Source organism: Mastigoproctus giganteus, chromosome 9, assembly GCF_048544385.1.
Source record: "Mastigoproctus giganteus isolate SK-2022 chromosome 9, ASM4854438v1, whole genome shotgun sequence".
Classification (NCBI taxonomy): Eukaryota; Metazoa; Arthropoda; class Arachnida; order Uropygi; family Thelyphonidae; genus Mastigoproctus; species Mastigoproctus giganteus.
In genome coordinates, this window is record NC_143583.1 from 201,390,297 (window position 1) to 201,402,437 (window position 12,141).

A 12,141-nucleotide genomic window follows, 5' to 3' on the forward strand; every position below is an offset into this window, starting at 1 on the left:
TTCAATTTAGACTCTTTTCCTCACATTTGAACCAAGTCATCTTTTTCTAGTGGTATATAAGGCCTTGTCTCTGGGCACTTTATCTGATCAGTTACCGTTTTCAGTAATTAAAATAAATAAATAGATTTTCTGTTTATACTCCGGGACGACCAAACAGTCAGAGGAGTTAACAAGATAGACAGAATACAAGAAACAGCCCCGTATTCAGCAGTCACGGGTTTGAACCCCAGTCACTCAAGGCACGTGTACTTATGCACCCGCGCGCCTGATCACTAGGCAACGGCGGCCTTTAGTCATTCGAGTTTACTTATTTAAGTCTCACCATCAATAATTGTTTCTCCAATTAGAATGAAACAGAACCAGGCTTAGCCCAGTTTCATCGTCCGATTCTCTTCATTCCTCCTAGTTGTTGTTTGTGTTTTAGTGCATCAGCGACTTAGCTCATATCGCTCCGTATGTATGTCTGTAAGTTGCGTGTTGTGGTTGCTTTGTTGTTTGCTTGACGAAACACCCGAGTTTCTGGTAGAAAAAAACCATGCTAACCTTGCCTGAGAGCGACTAACTCAGCCACGTTGTGAAAAAGACATAAAAATTCCTCACGTCATCGACGAGATTCGAACTCGTGTCTTTTCCACCCGGTGCGGGAAGGACGGCGATTCTACCAGGAGGATATTCCTCCTAAGCGCACTGGTTTAGGATTTATATAAATAAATAAATTTTCTGTTTATACTACGGGACGACCAAACGGTCAGAGGAGTTTACAAGATACACAGAATACAAGAAACAGCACTGCATTCAGCAGTCACGGGCTTGAAGCCCGGTCACTCAAGGCACGTGTACTTATGCACCCGCGCGCCTGACCACTAGGCTACGGCGGCCTATGTACATTTTTCAAATGAACTCTCTCTCAATCCGTCTTTACTCGCCTATCCTTTTTCTTCCTGTTTTAATTAGTTTAATTATTCAAACCATCAGTTTAATTAATTTCTGATACTAAATATTATTAGATCCCCGCTTAGTACCCTTGATGATGAAATTTAGTGCTAACTGAACGTCGCTACTTTGTACAAAGTGTATGTAATATCAGTTTTTGCTAAACAACTTAATTCGAACACATTGTAATGTACTCTCCTTTATCTCACATTACATCTTTTGAGCAAGTCGTTTCAATGAAACTTTCTCCCTCCTCCACGAAATGAAACTTCTGTATTTTCTGCCGATACTGAATATTCAGCAGTACTCTCCTGTCAACTTCAGCGATTACCATATCCTGTTTCGACTGTATACGGCCTTCAGGAAAGCGCGTGGTTCGTGCAGTGTGGTTATTATCCCCGACGAAACAAAAGTTTCAGCGTTGAGTGCGAAGATTACTTTAGTTTCCTTGGATTATCTCTTGCAAGACGTTTCTAACAGAAGAAAAATAATTTTGCTAATCGATTGCGAAGAAGCAAACTGCAAAACCAAGTGGTATTATAAATAAATAAAAACGGAAGTAAGTTTTCAGTCTTCTCGCTAACAATTTTTCGCAATCAGAAGAAATTTACAACAGGAAGTCAATACAGTCCAAGCATGGCAGAGAGAGATATCCAGTTCATATCATGAATTACATTAAAAGTATTAAGTACACGGGTTTAATTCTAAAGGTTTTCTGTTTGGTTTAACCTGTCATATTTATCTGCATATTTCCCCAACTCCAGTTTTGAAAAGATAGTTAACGAAAAAAAAAAAAATAATTTCTTAATTTTTCCATGTTCATTTTTGAGCGAAAAGTTTCCCAAGAAATATTTGTCATATCTTTTTTTTGGACATGAACTATTAAAGAACCTTGGGTAATAAAAAGAAATCTTAATTCTCTCAATTAGAAACAATTTCACCTTTACAACAATATCTAACGGGACCACAAAATCATAAAAGCAGCATGCAAAAACAGTAGACAGTATGAGCATTTCTTTCTTTGTTTTTTCCTCCAGAAACTCCGGTTTTTCATCCTGCAAACAAGCAAATCAAAATAACTTACAGGCACAATATAACGACGTCCCATAGCCTTAATTGCTTTGGCATTTAATGCACATATTACGTATATTTTAACTAAATATAAAAACATTTCTTTATTTAAGAGTATGGTAATACTGTACTACTGAACTCTCTGAAGAGACAATGCTGATTCTGAGGGAGAGAAAACTCTTACTAAAGTTAAAATAAGTTAGTTAATGTACATTAAATATCAGGCACGTTAGCAAATAGTAATAATTGATGATTTATAACAAAAAAAAAAAAAAAAGCAAAAAGCAACGAGTGTTATGCGCGAACCTAGAACATATACTTTCTGCGCATCCGCCCATTGTCCATTCATTCCTCCAATCAGTGCGTGGTAACAAACATAATATCCAGTGCTACAGCTACAATATACATAATATGGATAGCCTATGACATTGTGATATGCACGAAAGTAATAAATAATTAATAAATGCAGGATTTTTATCAAATCGCTCTAAAATATAATGGCGAAATATAAAATTTCATCAAAATCCATCCATTGGGAGTCGAGTTATTACATGCGAACGGGGAAAAAAAAAAGTGTATATATATATATAAAATAATAATATATAAATAATAATTGCCGGATTTCTTTTGGTTCAAATTTAATGAAATTGGGATGGCCAAAAAATATTTTTAAAAAGGCCAAATACAAAATTTAATAAAAGTCCATCTACTAGGAGCAGAGTTATTAGATGCGGACGGACGTCTGTCCGTCCGTAAATCTGTTTCCAAAATTACGTATTTTATTTTATTCTTTCTCTAGGCTAAAATTTAAGTTACATTTTTATAGTCTGCTTTAAGACTGAATGAAGGATTTTTGTTTATACTCCGGCACGACCACTAGAGTTTACAATAAATCAATCAATCAATACAAATGTTAATCGTATTTAGCAGCCACCGGCTCGAACCCCGCTCCTCTCAAGGAACGCGTGCTATGCACTCTCGCCCTTGACCACTCGGCTACGTCAGGCCTTCTTATGAAATCACAATGTGTAGCCATCCATAACTTTGTACTTGTTATCTGATCCGAACTAAATTTTCAGTACAAGAGAAAGAAATAGAAAGGATGGAGCCTATTTCAATCATGTTTCAAGACCGCAATAGATTCTATTATTCATAACATTGAAAAAGCGGAAAGTATGCTCCATTACTTCTACTTAACTTATTTATTTTATTATTTTTTTTTTTTTCTACCCTTTCATTAACTAATCCGATAGGAATTAGTGATTGTCCACTCAAATAAGAATAGAGGATATCTACCATTTCGTTTGTTCCAAGTTTTGTGAAATATGTGGCAAAATAATTGCCTGTCGCAGATTTAGTTTAATCTGAGAGAGAGCAGCACTGAAAACAAGTTACATGCGTATGGGGGGGAAAGAATATTTATTACAGGAACTGCGCATTTTCAACAGAAACACAGGTTTATCTCGGTGTCGATGACTGAGGGACTTTGAAGAAAATTTAGAAGGAGTCTCCTTAACCGCTGCGTTATCAATTGTTATCTGTTGCTAGGCGACATCAAAAGGATATGAGCCGAAAGGTAAAAGGAGCACATGTAATCCGAACACGTTTCGAAAACTGTCAATAGCTTATAAAGAAACACGCGGTATTTCGTGAAGAGAAAGTTTGTCGCATTTAATCATTTTGATTCATTCAAAAAATATGAAATGCCGAGGTAAACATTAACTGAGAATGAATTTTTTCAATTCACCTTTTGGGTTTCCAGGACACCTGTATTTATTTGTACTAAAAGATCCTGAAAATTTTAGGATGCTTCTAGTCTAAGTTTTCATTTTCGCTTGTACAAACCTTGTACAAACTTTGTATGTACCTGCAAGGCAAAATGCAGTATTTTGCAGTACGGATACATCGTGATGACTAACTTTGTTTTCTAAGCAATGGACAATGTCAAGGTACAGATTTGCACTGTGACAACGGGAAATAGTATACACTGAAATGTTTGTGAAATGCATTTGCAGATCTATGAAAGGACTGCGATTTGAATCACAATCCTTTCATGGACCATGAAATGCATTCCAGAACCATGACTTAGTTTGTTATTTTCTGTGCACAGTACAATTCTTCGTAATAGGACTGAGCTAGAAGTTTTACGTTAACTTGTTCTATGTATAATATATAAAAACTGGTTAAAAAAATCGAGCTTAATATTTTAAATTGTCAACCACACATACTTGTATATGGTCTTGTTTTATCGCCCACAACTAGAACTCAGTTAATGTACTGTGTGCGTTACATTTCAGGTGCGTCAGCAAATAGTAAATAATTCATGATTTATAACAAAAAAAAAACAACGACTTTTATGAGCAAACCAAGAAAATTTCATTTATGATCATCCGTCACATTGTCCAGTTCATTCCTCCAGCCAGCGCATGGCAGCAAACATCTGGTGCTTCAGCTACAATGTACGCTATGTGTTTTCTTCCAGTCACATAGTTCCCTGAGGGGCTGTTGTGGCCACCAGCAAATTCCTCCAACTGCATCGATCGTGTGCTATACAAGCAGCATCGCAAAGTGTCATGCCCAGAAGTTCAGTGATCCCATCCTTCCATCTAGTTGCAGGTGCAGAGGAGCAATTGCTCCTCTGCACCTCTTCCCCTCGGTTTTTCCTTCCATTATATTCTTCAACAGAAAGGTTTCCCTACTTACTATATGACCAAAAAACTTGAGTTTTCTTTTGTTGATGCTATGAACAAGAATTTTAGGCCTGCCAATTTTATTCAATACCCACTCATTTGTTCTTCGATCCAAGTAAGGAATACGCAGTATTCTCCTGTAACACTACATTTCAAATCCCTCAATTTTCTTCCTGTCAACTCTTTTCAGATTCCACCTTCACATCCATAAGTGGCAACTGGAAAAATTAACAAATCAACGATTCTCAGCTTCGTCTTTAGGAGCAGATCATGATGATCTCTCCATAATTTTATCAGATCGGCGACCAATTTTAGCAATTGCTTGTCCTCTCTTTACATCGTTTGAGCAGTCACTATTTTTATTTATTCTTGACCCTAAGTAATCAAATTCATCAACTTCTTCGATATCTTGCCCATTAACCTTCACTTTACTGGAACTTCATTTTCCATATAGGGAATCGATATTATCACCAATCTCGATTCCCTATATGGATAGCCTATGTAAAATGTATGAAAAAAGTAAATAATTGCCGGATCTTGATTTGACCAATTTTAATGAAATTTGGGAAGGGTCAAAAAACCGTTCTAAAGAGCAAAGATATAAAATTTCATGAAAATCCATTCACTTAGAGTCGCGTTATTCCATGCGGACGGACAAATAAATAATAATTGTCGGATTTCTATTTGCGCGATTTTAGTGAAATTTGTAATGGCCATATTGATCTTTCTAAAATGCTCAAATATAACATTTCATAAAAATCCGTCGACTGGGAGTAGGTTTTTTATATGAGTAGGGGGGAAAAAGAAATAATAATAATAACTGGATTTCTCCGATTTGAATTAGTCCGATGTCAATGAAATTTGGAATGGCCCGACAAAACTTTCTAAAAGGCCCAAATATAAAATTTCATGAAAATGTGTATTTTATTCAATAATAAAAGTTGAGCGATCAACTACAAAGGATAAAGAATATGGAACCAGAGGAGGAAGAACATACCACCGCCGAACCAGAGGCAGAAGAGCAAGAGGAAATACAACCTGAAGCAGCTGAAGTGGAAACAGACGAGGTCATAATATCCAGAATAGAGGACGAGTGGAAGAAGGCCCTAACAGAATTCGAAGGAATGGACACCACAAAGACTAAGGTGATATCGAAGCAGAGGCCGAATAGAACCTTGTCTATTCGGACAGACAAGGTTCCGAATAGAACCTTGTCTATTCGGATAGAACGAATAGTCACAGACCACCTGAATCGGCACATAATACCGCATTACCTCGACAGCAATGGTGCAACACTTGAGGCCATCCACACAACCGTGTAGTGCTGCGGTAGCAGCCACGAGGATTAATAGAAGAGAAGCGAGAGGACGTACAAGAACCGAAAACAGAAGGAACCACCAGCTTGGGAAAGAAAGCTTCAGCAGAAGATAGAAGAATTAAGAATCAAGATAGGCCAATTGACCCAGTACCAACGTGGCAATAGGAGTAAGAAATTAATTGAAAAGTGAAGAGTATCCTCAAGAGAGACAGCGTCCACAGCAAACATCAGGTAAAAAATCAGAGAATAGGAGAGTACTTGGACACATTGAAGCAGAACCTCCTTGCACTCAGCAAGAAACTACGTCAATGCAAAGAGAGCTCCAAGAGGACAATAAACAACCAAATCTTCGATGAGGACCAAAGAGGTTTCTACAGGAATCTCTGAGAAGACGGGAAACAAGGGATCGGACCACCCGAGAAGAAGGCGATTGAGGATTTCTGGGGAAACATATGTGGCAGGAAAGTAAAACATAACAGCCGAGCCACCTGGATAGAACTAGAACGCAAGAAAACCAAGGACGTACAAGAAATGAGAGGATGGGAGATTCGGGAAGAAGAAGTAAAACAGACGATCAAGAACTCTCACAACTGGCGAATTCCAAGAATAGATAACGTCCACAACTACTGGTACAAGAAGCTCACTTGCACACACAAGCACCTGGTAGAGCAGTTCACCCAAATGATAAGGCTCAGAAACAATCCCGAAGTTTCTCACTCAAGGAATCACATATCTGAAGCCTAAAGACGAAGATACAAGAAACCCGGCGAAATATAGGCCAATTACCTGCCTCGCAATAATGTACAAGGTCCTGACCAGCTGCATAACCAGGAAGATAACAGACCACTTGGAGAGCCAGAGCATAATGGCCGAACAGCAGAAAGGATGAAAGCCACTGAGCAAAGGATGAAGGAGCAATTAACCATAGATGCTGCGGTTATGGAGCAAGCATACAAGAAGCGCTGCAACATGTACACACCCTACATCGATTACCGCAAGGCCTTCCACTCCGTGCCTCATAACTGGCTAATAGAGGCGCTGAAAATCTACAAAGTCAATCCGATAGTGACAAACTTCCTAGGAGAAACGATGGCGAAACGGAGTACCACCATTAAGGTCGAAAACATCACAACCAGGCTAATCCCCATCAGGAGAGGAAGCTTTCAGGGAGATGCCCTGAGCCCATTGTGGTTCTGTCTAGCACTTAACCCGCTATCTACCATGCTCAACAGTAGCAAGTATAACCTCAAAGAAGGAAGGAAGAACCTGTACACCCTACACCTGATGTATATGGATGACATCAAGCTCTACGCGGGAACCGAGAAGCACCTTCAGCAACTACTCCAGATCACAGAAGAATTCAGCAATGATATTAGGATCGAATTTAGTCTAGACAAATGTAAGACCCACGGATTGTACCAGGGAAAATTAGTCAACCGAAACTACCAGCTGCAGACTGGTAAAGAGATCGAAGCCATGGCAGCGGGAGAGGCCTACAAATACTTGGGGATGATGCAGGCTCAGCGGTTACAGCCCAAGGAAATTAACGCCTGCCTGACCGAAAAATACCATCACAGGCTCAGAAGCCTGCTGAAAGCAAAGCTGAATGGAGGGAACACAGTTAAAGCCATAAACACCTATGCAGTCCCAGTGCTGACATACTCATTGGTGGTCATAGATTGGACTAACACCGAGCTGGAGGATATCATGAGAAAGACAAGGACAATGATGAACAAGAGTCTCCAACGCCACCCGAAATCTGCCGTGGGAGACTGATAATTGGCCGGAAAGAAGGAGGAAGAGGCCTGATAAACCTCACTGAGCAACAGAAGACAGCGATAGTTAATCTGAAAGATTACTTCCAGAAACACACAGCAGCACTCCACCAGGCCATAAGGAAGATAGACAAGCAGTATACCCCACTCAACCTAAGCGAGGAGTCCCCCTCCAACCAGGAGGTATAAACGAAGCTAGAAAGATGGGCAGAGAAGACAATCCATGGCAGACACTACAGTGATCTCCATCAGGGTCACATAGATAAAATTGCTTCCAATGCATGGCTCGCGAGCGGCTACCTGGTCTATTCTGGCTACCTGGTCGTGGCTCATAGGCACGACTAGGTAACCAGAATAATACATCAGAAACTAGCAAGGAAATACCAGCTGATCGAAGTAAGTGTACCGTACTACAAGTACGAACCCCAGTCAGTACTAGAGACCTCAACCCACAAACTGTACTGGGACCGCGCCATAATAACGGATAGGACAATCCCGCACAACAGACCGGACATAACCCTTGTGGACAAGAAGGAAAAGGCTACCTATCTGATTGACATAGCGGTACCCAACACTGGCAACCAGCAGAAAACCCATGTGGAAAAAACCAGGAAGTACACCAACCTAAGACAGGAGATCAAAGAGGTGTGGGATATGCAACAAGTAACGACCAACCCGATCATCGTGTCAACCACAGGTATGGTGCCAAAGACCCTACCTAACAGCCTGGCAGCAATAGGTCTCCCAGCGAACATCTACATGCAACTCCAGAAATTCGCAATCCTGAACACCTGTAGGATAGTCAGAGAGTTCCTCGACCAACAGTAACATCAGACATAACAACCACCACCCTGTGTACTTAGTAGCAATACCCGTCACGAGGTGGAACCCCCAATCAGGGAGAAATAATATAAGAGCAGCAATAATAATAAATAAATAAGGTAGTGAGAATACAAGAAACAGCACCGTATTTAGCAGTCACGGGGTTGAACCCCGGTCACTCAAGTACTTATGCACTCTCGCACCTGATGCTTCGTTTCTTTGCTGAGAGAGAGTTGGTTATATTTGGCTTTTTCAAAACGATTTGTTGAGCCTTTCCAAATTTCATTAAAATCGAATTAACAGAAATCCGGAAATTATTATTCTTTTTTTTTCTTTTTTTTTTCATACATATCACATAGACTATCTATATGGGTATAAATGTATATTGTAGCTAAAACATGGGTGTTACGTTTGTTGCTGTCCGCTGATCGGAGGAACGAATGTACACTATGTCATATGCATAGAAAAGAAATGTTCTCGGTTCGAACATAAATCTCTTTTTTTATTCTTTTTTTTTTGTTTGTTAAAATTCATACATTATTACTATTTGTTGACAAGTCCAAAACGGATCCGCGACCAATGATTCAATTTTTAATTTCAATAATTACAATCACAAAAAATTCACATCACAATGCCTATGGTGACGATGAACACTCTAAACAGTTGTAGCTGAGTGATAAAGAAAGTAGTGGAAGCATTCTCGGTCTCACAGAGCGAAAATATGTCGACCCCCAAATTTCTGCAGAAAAGTTTCTATAGTAACCGTTTTTTTCCGTGGTCATTATAACGAGGTCTTGGGCCAAAATTAGCTCTGAACAGTAATGCTGAAACCTTGAACCGCATCTAAGCATCAAACGCAAGCAACCGGAACAAGAGCCAAATGGAATCATCTTGCTTCATGAAACGCGCCTACATGTCGCCATCAAGATTTCTTTATACATCGCCTCCACATAACAAGATCTCCTGCGGACAATGGAGGATTAGGAAAAAATAATTTTTTTACACATTATGAAATTACCAATTGATATACAGTTATGTTGTTGTTGTTTGGTTTTTAGGAGCATTAGCAACTAAGGCCATATTGCTCCGGAATATGCGGTGGTCATTCCTTGACCTTTCCGCATCCTCCATATTTGGTGGTGACGGGCTCGAACCCCGGTCTAATCAAGAAGCGTGTGGTACGCACTGCTGCTCCTTCCCACCTGGCTACGGAGACGCCAATATACAGTTATAAAGGTTTTTTTTTTTTATGTAGAAGACATATACTTGAACAATTTATGTACATTGCACTCAAACAATTACTCAACATCAAATCGTGATATAAGGATGCAACAAAGACAAATTTAGATGATCACTGTCCTCCACAAACAACTAGTAGATTAGAATTTTCGATGATTTGTGTTTTTGATAAGGTGAAAAAACTTCAAAAGAGTTTATTTCAATTTGGACACTAAAGTCCAAAGAACTATCGAAGAAAGGCTCCGTCAACAGCCAATTTTTTGAAGAATAAATATAATAAAGTAGATTAAAGGGGCAGAAGGGTGCATATCTAAATGCTAAAAGCGACTTAAAAAAATTTTTTTTTCAAAAATTTATTTTTAAAAAGCCTTGACCAGTTCGTAGATTACTGACTCTAAATACAGTGCTGTTCTTGTATTCTCTTTATCTTTTAAACTCCTCTGAATCTACTGGCCGGCCCGCGTTAGAAACCGAATATTTTATTTATTTTTTTATTATATTATGGCCAAAAGAATATGTATTCCATGGTTTATCTGCTTCAGAAATAAAATAAAAAAAATTATGTAACCTCTGCATGCGACCGACTAACTTTAGTACATGTGAACATCAACCAGAAAATACAATTTAAATTAAATTATGCTAAAAAAATTATTAAAAAAATTAATTAAAAGAAAAACAAAGTAAAATATTCTTCATTGTAAAAACACTTTAAAGAACAGCGAGTGTAAGGAAATAAAAGAAAATGAAAAACAAGATACGATTGGTGATATAAGTGTGCCGGAAAGCCGAATTAAAGATGTCAGTAGCAGTCGACAAAAATAAGATCGCGTCCGAAAAGCTGAATGTGTGCGATTCCTCAAGGGATCACGAGAGAAGAAAACATCTTAAGCTTATTTCTGCAACGAGTGAGAGTAAATCGCAAGACGATAAAAGGAAAGAACAACACCATAAGCTTATAGTTGGGATTCGTGAGTCTAAACTCATGAATCCGAGGGAAACGGAAACGGAAAGAAAAACAACATCGAATATTGGCCAATTCAGAAATTGTCGTAGTTGGTAACAGTAATCTAACTTCCATACATACTATTAATATCTTACCTAAACTAATGTAAGTCAAGAAGAGAATTTCTTGAAACACGATCAGTTTACCCCACATTATTTAATAAAGTGATTTACAATCTGCATTTAAGTATTCATCGCACAATCGTAGGAAGAGATGTCTTTCAAATAAGTTTACCCACAAGCAGACTTGTGGGTAAACTTATTTTAAAATTTGTGGGTAAACTTATTTTGAGCCTTGTGATTCGCTTGTCTGTGAATATAGTGAATGCTACAATGACAGATTACAGAATGAAACAGTTTAATTTAATACTCAAATTAAATTGCTCGAATGTATGATTATAGATGCAGTCGTACAATCTTGCAATTATAAAGGCTACACTAATATGATGTTCGTGATTTGTGAAAGTACCAAGCGATTCAATGTCAACGGCAGTGTGTAATTTAAATATTAATTGTGTAAGTTGAACAAAAAAATTTACAAATATTTTTGTTGGAATGTAGCATTATTATTCACTTTTCTTTTTAAATCAGTGTGGCGATGAAACTGAGAAAGGGTTGAGAAAAATGACTACAGCACTGTATATATACCTCACGTGACTGCTAAATACAGTATTCTCTTTGTTTTTGTATTCTCTCTATCTTTTAAACTCCTCTGGCTTTATCAGGCGCCTCCGTAGCCAGGTGGGCAGGAGCAGCAGTACGTAGCACACGCTTCTTGATTAGACCGGGGTTCGAGCCCGTCACCACCAAATACGGAGGATGCGGAAAGGTCAGGGAATGACTACTGCATATCCCCGGAGCAATATGGCCTTAGTTGCTAATTCTCCTAAAAACCAAATAATAATAACCTGTGGCTTTATCTGGCTGGCTCGCGTTAGAAACCGAAATTTTATTTATTATATTATGACCAAAAGAACATGTATTCCATGGTTTATCTGCTTCAGGAATAAAAAAAAAAAAAAAAAAAATGATGTATCCTCTGCATGAGATCGACTAACTTAGTACATGTGAACGCCAACCAAAAGAATACGCCTGTTTAAATTAAATTATGCTAAATCCATTTACTTATATTATCAATTTTTTCATAGGGCTGTTAGATTGTATAATCAGTTGCACCTGGGTTGCACCTATTTGATTAGTTTAAAAAAAATAAATTTTTATTAATTGATTTTTAGTTTATTTTTGTATTTGAATAATATAATATATTATTTATAATGTATAAAAACAAATA

General features: G+C 38.2%; 1 protein-coding gene across 2 annotated transcripts in view; it reads left to right on the plus strand.

The window, feature by feature from the left end:
- Window positions 1-12,141, plus strand: part of LOC150081028 (uncharacterized) — a 59,716-nt gene that overhangs the window by 9,989 nt on the left and 37,586 nt on the right. The gene's annotated exons all lie outside the window — the stretch shown is intronic.